Source organism: Enhydra lutris, unplaced genomic scaffold (assembly GCF_002288905.1).
Source record: "Enhydra lutris kenyoni isolate GAN:26980312 unplaced genomic scaffold, ASM228890v2 scaffoldscaffold25, whole genome shotgun sequence".
Lineage (NCBI taxonomy): Eukaryota > Metazoa > Chordata > Mammalia > Carnivora > Mustelidae > Enhydra > Enhydra lutris.
This window is the reverse complement of record NW_019154109.1, coordinates 26,925,588-26,934,002: the sequence shown is the minus strand read 5'-3', so window position 1 is coordinate 26,934,002 and position 8,415 is coordinate 26,925,588.

The window sequence follows — 8,415 nt, the reverse complement described above, 5'->3', positions numbered from 1 at the left end:
CATGACTACCAAAGAAGACATTTGCAGATCCTCCCCCGCTCCTCTGATATTACACGAAGTTTAATCTTAGTTTCTCAAACCTGAACCAAATATTATCAGAAGATGCAATTTTTATGATACCTTTAGGGTGAAATAGATACACAGAGATTTTAATTCCTTAATTGGTAAAACCTAGGAATTTTCTTTTTCAGAGGCAGGGTAAAGAGGCGAGGGTTTTTGTCACTTAAACCTTACTCTTTGGGACAAATTTTATCTCAGGTAGTTTTTCTCTCCCTCAGTTAACGTCTGTGCTTCCTTCCCTCTTGCCTTTCCAATTTCTCATTATTCCGTGGTTTCGTCTTGGTACATTTTTTGGCCCAGGAAATACCTATAAATTGGTTATTCTATAGGAAATCTTTGGTTCTTGGGAAACATCCGGAGGAGGTGACTAGCTAGCCACTTTCCAAACTCGGATGCCCTATTTCAAGGAGAGCAAGTCGAGTTGGACACCTCAATAAAAGAAAGCAGCAGTCCAAGCAACCGTTGGCTGCATTTTAAAGGGACAATAAAACAGTAACCCTCTGGCAGTAAGAGATTGCACTTACTACCACTGGGTGTCTTCCTTTGGTTTGTGGCCATCGGTATCTCAGCTCTTCGGGGAAATTCCCTCCCTGCTATGCCTTGAGCCAAAACTGGCTGCTTTTAGGACAAAACCATAAATGCAGTTTTACTTGTCCTTTCCTTTGTTTTCATTGAGACAAGGATTGCCTTCTTTTCGGTACTTCAGCTGCTAAAGCGTGCTGAGATAAGTTAAATTAACCTTTAAAAAAAAATCCTTGAATTCTTATTTAACTTGCCTTCTACATTATATTTTAGTCTCTGAGCACATTTGTGATCAGGAATGCTGCCCGAAATTGTGCTGCCATGGAGAGGAAGTTGAAGAGAGAGTCTGGGCATAAGGTGTGTTTCTATTTTAATGCACTGGGCTTTCACCCTGCTGAGGGCATCAGTTACCCTTCTGGAATAAATGCACACCCGAGGTTGAGCGCTCACGTTTCCCAGCCCCTTTGCATTTGCTCATCCAGTGCAGGGAACACTCTTTCATCATTTTCGTCCCGACTTGATCATTTCTGCCATCGGTTTGACTCTGCAGCATGACATTTTAGTTTCTGTCATTTAATAAAAATCAGCACCATTGTAACTGATGGTGATTATAATATCATAGTTACTGGGTGAGGCTGTGGGAGAGACACTCAGTGTGTTTTACCGATAGTTTTATGGAAGGGTACATGCTAGCCGGTATCGTTCAGATTAGGGTACAGATGGCATCGTGTCTTGTCGAAATTTTAGTCTGGTGGATGTGGAGACAGTCAAAGATTTAAGCAAGTGCCTTGTGTTTCCTGGAAAATATTAAAACTCATTTGGGTGAAAGCTCCCAGATGATGATAATTTATTGCACCTCTGCCTTTTCCTTGGAATAACTTTTGGATTAAGTCACATAGTATAAAAGTCCAAAATTTCCCTTGTTTCCCTTTATTTTATATGTGTGAAACTATTCATATTTGATTCCCCCCCCCCCCAATATTACATGTGATGGAAAGCCAGAGTTATCTGGCAGAATCTAATTCTTCCTGGGGTCTAGTTCCATTTTCAGTACTAGGTTCCTTCTTCAAATCTACTACTCTGGCTCTCTGATAGAATTTGTTTATTTCTTGGCAAATGTGGTCACGCACAGACCAGCTTTGGGGCATCATTAGCTCAAGAGAATTTCCATTTCTTCTTAAGGTGCTCAATAAATCACCTTCACTTGAGATGATAGTCTTCCCTTCGTATTGCCAGTAAGCTTTCTTGGTGAATATAAAGATGTTGAGTCTCTATGATGTGGAACTGCTCTGGACCTCTTGTGGTATATTTGGATAAGTTACATTTTCTTAGTTACAGAGGGACATGCATATTTTAGTTTTAAAGTCCCCAGAAATTTAAAGAATTTGTTTCGTTTTGTTTAAGGTTAGCTGCTTCTCTGCCTGATACTGCAGGATGTCAGGGTTATCTTAGCCGCCTCTCCCACCTCGCTGTTGGTCAGTTTTCTTTAAAATTGGGTGATGACCAGTAGGTAGACACAGTGACACATAATTGACAAGTACTGTGGATATTTAAGAAGGAGGTGAACAATTTTAACTATTTTTGCTGCAATTTTATAGGGGAAATGGACTATAAAAGAAATACCTATAAACCAGAGAGCATGTAGGAGATTGTATATTTTATAGGTGGTAATTAAGGTGATCTTCAGGATATAAGATACAAAGTTTATACAACCTTTGTTTTCCTAATGAAAAGTTTTTATTCATCTTCCTACAGCTTAGCACTTTTGTTGTTTCTTACGTGGCTTTTGAGGATTGATGTTTTAGATTCACTCTGTTTGTGCTTTTCAGACTGTCGTCATAATTGTGCAGTTCTTTTTATGTCACCATAAATGCTGGGATTCATGGGAAGCTTATCAGATGATTGCCTGAGTGTTATTTCCCATTAAACAGAGTAGCTTCCACAGTATCCTAAAAGAAACTGTACCTAGGGTCATAGTATTTTAGTTTAGAGGCAAAGAGAAGCATACTCTCTTACTTGCCTTAACCAACTATCAATCCTTGTTGTGCAGAAAAGAGCTTATTTTGTTAGACTCTTGACTGTTAGCGAGAAAATTACATGTAGTTACTTGCCCCCCCGCCCCACCTCCCAGTTGCAGTTTGCTTCCCCTTCTAGGCTCCCCTCTTACTGGTATTACGATGTCAGGAGTGTGTGAGAGCAGACGTGGTGAGGTGTTCCAGATCATGCATATGGACATGGAATTGCTTCGGTTATTGGAATTATGGATGGATGTATTATTTCATTAGCATGGGCTGTCAGAAATCTGCCAAATTTAAGAGTAAAGAAGAAAAAGAAAAGTCAAAATAGAGAGGTGAGGGGAGGAATACCGCTTCCTTACTGGTATTCGTAATCTTCCATCTAGTTTTTGATCAAAAAGTGCTCATTTATTTGTAAAAATCCAGACGTGGTACCTGAAGCATAGAACGTTGCCTTTCTGACACATTCCTCATCGTCGTTTCCCCATAAAATCGTTTTAAGAGCTTATAAAAGCACACTAGGTATCCATATTCAGTTTGACCTAAATTTTTAAAATAAACATTTAAACTCCAGTTTTTGTGTGTTTGCTGTGCATCAACACTCATGCAAATCCGGGATCAGAAAGAAACTGGGGATTAGCCATCTCCAGATTTCCCTTTGCACATTGGGTACAGTGGGTTTCAGTATGCACTTGCTGCAGAGTTTTCGAGCACCTTATGGGAGTAAGTAGTGTTTATTTATTATAATTAAAAAGAAAGTTAAAGCTGCATCTCTGTAGAATATTTACTTTGCAGAGTGTAAAGCTGTTGTATCTTTTCCAGCAGGATTTACTCTTTCATTCTTAATTCTTGGTTGAGAAAATCTTCAGTGATTTAACATTCCTTTATATCCTCTTAACAGTGTCAAATCTGGGGTAGAAGGGAAATTTTTTCCCAAAAAGGGCTCCATCTTTGTTACCTTTCTGATCACTCTTAGAAATCTAGCTATGATCAGTGGATGGTAACAGCTCATGGCTTCCTGTATCAGCACTGGAGAGGTTAGTTGTGAGGATTAAAATCTACTCTTTTCCCTCAGTAACATGTAATTGCTATGTTTTTGGTAAGAAGGTCTGGTCAGAAAAAATGTGAAAGATCACTCAAAACCAAAGCCAGTTATAAGGAGTACTGTCTCCTGTTGGTTTACCTTCACCTCAGAACTACAAGAATATTACAGTACCTAGTGAATAGTTTGTAACATTTCTACCAGTTGTTTCAATAGCCCATTGGTCTTGGCATTTCTTGGCACTGTGGTTCTCTGTTCTTGGTGATGTCTTCTTGTTTGTGACTTTTTTTTGTTGTTGTTGTTTTTTTTTAAAGTAACTAAATGGGACTATAAATGTAGATGTATATCAGTACCAAGAAGTTTTTTCTGAAAGCCCTAAATTCCCGATTCCTATTCAAGTCTTTTAAACTTGTTTTTTTCTTGCTAAGTAGCAAAGAACTTTTATTTTTCATTTTCCTATATACCTAGGTATACCTAAAAAGTATGGACACTGCGTTTCAATGGATGTATTGCGTGTAGTTTTTTGCTGAAAACTTTTTCTGTAAACACAATGGCCTTGTTCAGTTTTGTTGTAAACTGACTTACCATAAGATGCACTGTTGATATGCTTTCTGATGTGTGTTTCATAAGGGTGATAAAATAAAGCTTAAAAATAAACGAGGTGTTTTTTCATTTCACCTGTTCCTGCAGTTAGTGTAAATATTCCAAGTTAGATAACAGGTAAGTAGACTTATTTTATGATTTAATTTTTATTAAAAGCTATCGCTGAAAAATTTCCATGTGGTCTCAACCATCCATTTCTAATATGGTCTTTCATGGATAGAAGTAGGGCATCAGGCTGACAATACTGAAATGTAACTTTTTATTTTGGAATGAACATTCTTGATGCTGTAGAAACAGACTTATCTAATGAAAGAACCAGAATTCATAGTTGGGAGATTCGTGTTCTAATCTCGGTTCTTTTATCAAGTTGGGAGGCTTTCATCAAGTGATAAGTGATTTAATTTCTGACAGTGTTGGTATTTCTGTGGTATCATTTTTATAGTAGAACAAAATGGGATGGTAGGTTCAGTAGTATCAGTGAACAGTCCTCGATTAGGGAGCGTCTCTGGGATGACGGTACTGATAGGTAGTTTACAAATGGAGCCTCCGGCCCAGGTAGGGAACATAACGCTTGCCCAGTTTCTCATAAGACTCAGAGGTGGTAGTCCTATACCGCTGTGTCTGGGAGCGGTGTGTTTTCAGGAAGCCTCTGGACTGGACTAGACTGGCCTGGCGAGGCGCACCCTCTGGCTGTTTCAAGAGCTCAGACGGGAGAAAAGGAATGTTTAAATCCGCAATTCCTCAACAAGTGAAGGGTCCCCTGGGAGGGCTTGTTAGATCACAGACTGCTGGACCCCAGCCCTAGTTTATGACTGTAGTTCTTGGGGAGCCTGCAAATTTGCATTTCTAACAAGTTCCCAGGTGACGCTGCTGCTGCTGGTGGCATGGAGACCTCTGTTGGAGAGGCACTGGGCTAGGACTGAACTCAGAAGTAGGCCAACTTGAAGAACTGCCTGGGAGTCCTCAGCTCGCCCTTCTCCCCGGGGGCTGCCGTAATCACAGGAACAAGCTGAGCACTTTGTGCCAGTCTGTGTACTAAACGCTTTGTGTGTCACCTCGCCTCACCCTCCTCACACACTTTGTCCTCACAGCAAGGCTGTGGGGAGTGGAGGGTACCCAGTGTTCACTCCATTGTCTGGTTGGGGAAATGGGCGTCTTGTTTCCACGGGTTGGCGGCAACAACCCCTGCTAAATCACCTCCAGTCAGCCCGGGACTCCCCTCCCATCCCTCTTCCTTTCCTTTCCTCTCCCACCACTTAGTCTAGTCGTTGATCTGTCCCTCTGTGCGGAGGCTTCTTAGGGACTCCCCGTGTCTGGTCTCCGGTGCTTCTGGTCTCTCCTTCCTGGATTGACTCTGCATGATGAAGAATGAGTCCCGTCATGCTGCTCCTTCCTCCCCTTTGCCTTCAAAATAATATCTAATCCCCTGAGACTGGCACCTAAAACTTCAGAGTCTGGCTCGACTTGTAAGTCCTACCTCATCTCCTGTCTCTGTCGCTGTTCACACTGTACGCTTCCCTCCGCACGAAGCTACCCATACTTAGAGATTCATGGCTTTTTGCTATGTATCGAGCCTCTGACTAAAACACCACTCTGTTCTCTGTCCCTGCATCTTACCGGGGGGATAGAGTCCTGTTAATCTTTTCAAAGAGCTCAATTGTCACCTTTTACATTTCCTTCTGCATAAAATCGCATATCTGAATAATCAAAGTCCTAGAGTCCTTGTCCCCCCCTCCTTTTTTAAAAGATTTTATGTGAGAGAGAGAATGAGCAGTGGGGAGGGGTGGAGGGAGAGAGATTGAGAGAGAGAAGCAGACTCCCTACTAAGCAAGGAGCCTGATGTGGGGCTTGGGGCTCACTCCCAGACCCCACGATCATGGCCTGAGCCAAAGGCAGCCACTTTGCCAACTGAGGCACCCAGGCACCCCCTGAAGTCCCTTCTTAGCATGAATTTGCTAGGCAAATTTCCAATTTCCATATATAGGGTGTTTTAATTGTACTTCGCTATTCTGCAATTCTTTTGTAAATTTTTTAAAAAGATTTTTTATGTATTTATTTGACAGAAAGAGAGAGAACACAAGCAGGGGCATGGCAGAGGCAGAGGGAGAAGCAGGCTTCCTGCAGGGAGCCTGATGCGGGGCTTGATCTCAGGACCCTGGGATCATGACCTGAGCTGAAGGCAGACTTAATGACTGAGCCACCCAGGCGCCCCAGAAATGCATTTTTGAGCTTCATCTTCAAAAGTTTATTGCAAATTCTCAACTTTAATTTCCTTAATCTATCACTGATCTCTCAAGAATTGTGGTCTTAACAGTATAGATGTTCTAATTATAAAGCAGTCATTTTTTCCTTCAGGACTGCTGAATAGTTTCCCACAAAAACATCAGTAATATGCCTCACTGCCTTACAATCTCAGTTAAACCGGTTTGTTCACAGGTCCTTGTCCCAGACGTGTTGCTGGGTCTTCTAACTCTGGGAGACATCTGAGTTAGTGGGTATTTCAATATGCTAGCGGGTATTTCAATATGCTGCTGTGATCACTTCCTTTCCTTTGAATTGACCTGAGCATTATTTTTATTTCCTATGTGAATCTATGAAGCATAGTATAGACATTGTATATAATTTATAAAACACAAATATAATTTATTAATGCACATAATAGGTATAATACATGGAAAATGGAATTTGAAAATGGTTTAATGATTATGCATTACAGACTCTCTTACAGTCCATCCTTATAGTCAAGAATTCTTTTTTTTTTTTTAATTTTATTTTTTATAAACATATAATATATTTTTATCCCCAGGGGTACAGGTCTGTGAATCGCCAGGTTTACACACTTCACAGCACTCACCATAGCACACACCCTCCCCAATGTCCATAATCCCACCCCCCCTCTCCCAAGCTATAGTCAAGAATTCTTAATAAAAATTGCAGAATGACCCCGACCAAGTGGAATTTATTCCAGGGCTGCAAGGTTGGTTCAACATCCGCAAGTCAATCAATGTGATACAATACATTAATAAAGGAAAGAACAAGAACCATATGATACTCTCAATAGATGCTGAAAAAGCATTTGACAAAGTACAGCATCCCTTCCTGATCAAAACTGTTCAAAGTGTAGGGATAGAGGGCACACACCTCAATATTATCAAAGCCATCTATGAAAAACCCACCGCAAATATCATTCTCAATGGAGAAAAACTGAAAGCTTTTCCACTAAGGTCAGGAACACGGCAGGGATGTCCATTATCACCACTGCTATTCAACATAATACTAGAAGCCCTAGCCTCAGCAATCAGACAACAAAAAGAAACTAAAGGCATCCAAATCGGCAAATAAGTCAAACTATCACTCTTTGCAGATGATATGATACTATATGTGGAAAACCCAAAAGACTCCACTCCAAAACTGCTAGAACTTGTATAGGAATTCAGTAAAGTGTCAGTTGCATTTCTTTACACCAACAAGACAGAAGAAAGAGGAATTAAGGAGTCAATCCCATTTACAATTGCACCCAAAACCATAAGATACCTAGGAATAAACCTAACCAAAGAGGCAAAGAATCTATACTCAGAAAACTATACAGTATTCATGAAAGAAATGGAGGAAGACACAAAGAAATGGAAAAATGTTCCATGCTCTTGGATTGGAAGAACAAATATTGTGAAAATATCTATGCTACCTAAAGCAGTCTATTCAAAATCCCACCCTTTTTTTTCAAAGAAATGGAACAAATAATCCTAAAATTTATATGGAACCAGAAAAGACCTCGAATAGCCAAAGGAATATTGAAAAAGAAAGCCAAAGTTGGTGGCATCATAATTCCAGACTTCAAGCTCTATTACAAAGCTGTCATCATCAAGACAGTATGGTACGGGCACAAAAACAGACACACAGATTAACAGAACAGAATAGAGAGCCCAGAAATAGACCCTCAACTCTATGGTCAACTAATCTTCGACAAAGCAGGAAAGAATGTCCAATGGAAAAAAGACAGCCTCTTCAACAAACGGTGTTGGGAAAATTGGACAGCCACATGCAGAAAAATGAAATTGGACAATTTCCTTACACCACACACAAAAATAGACTCAAAACAGATGAAGGACCTCAATGTGAGAAAGAAATCCATCAAAATGCTCAAGGAGAACACAGGCAGCAACCTCTTCGACC